This window comes from Mus pahari, chromosome 4 (assembly GCF_900095145.1).
Source record: "Mus pahari chromosome 4, PAHARI_EIJ_v1.1, whole genome shotgun sequence".
Classification (NCBI taxonomy): domain Eukaryota; kingdom Metazoa; phylum Chordata; class Mammalia; order Rodentia; family Muridae; genus Mus; species Mus pahari.
In genome coordinates, this window is record NC_034593.1 from 35,867,769 (window position 1) to 35,867,969 (window position 201).

Sequence of the window (201 nt, forward strand, 5' to 3'; positions counted from 1 at the left end):
TGCAGCCCCCTTCAGGTCCTTGGGTACTTTCTCTAGCTCCTCCATTGGGGACCCTGTGTTCCATCCAATAGCTGGCTGTGAGCATCCACTTCGAGACAGGGTTTCTCTGTAGACCAGGCTGGCGTCGAACTCAGAAATCCGCCTGCCTCTGCCTCCCAAGTGCTGGGATTAAAGGTGTGCACCACCACCACCCGGCTACGT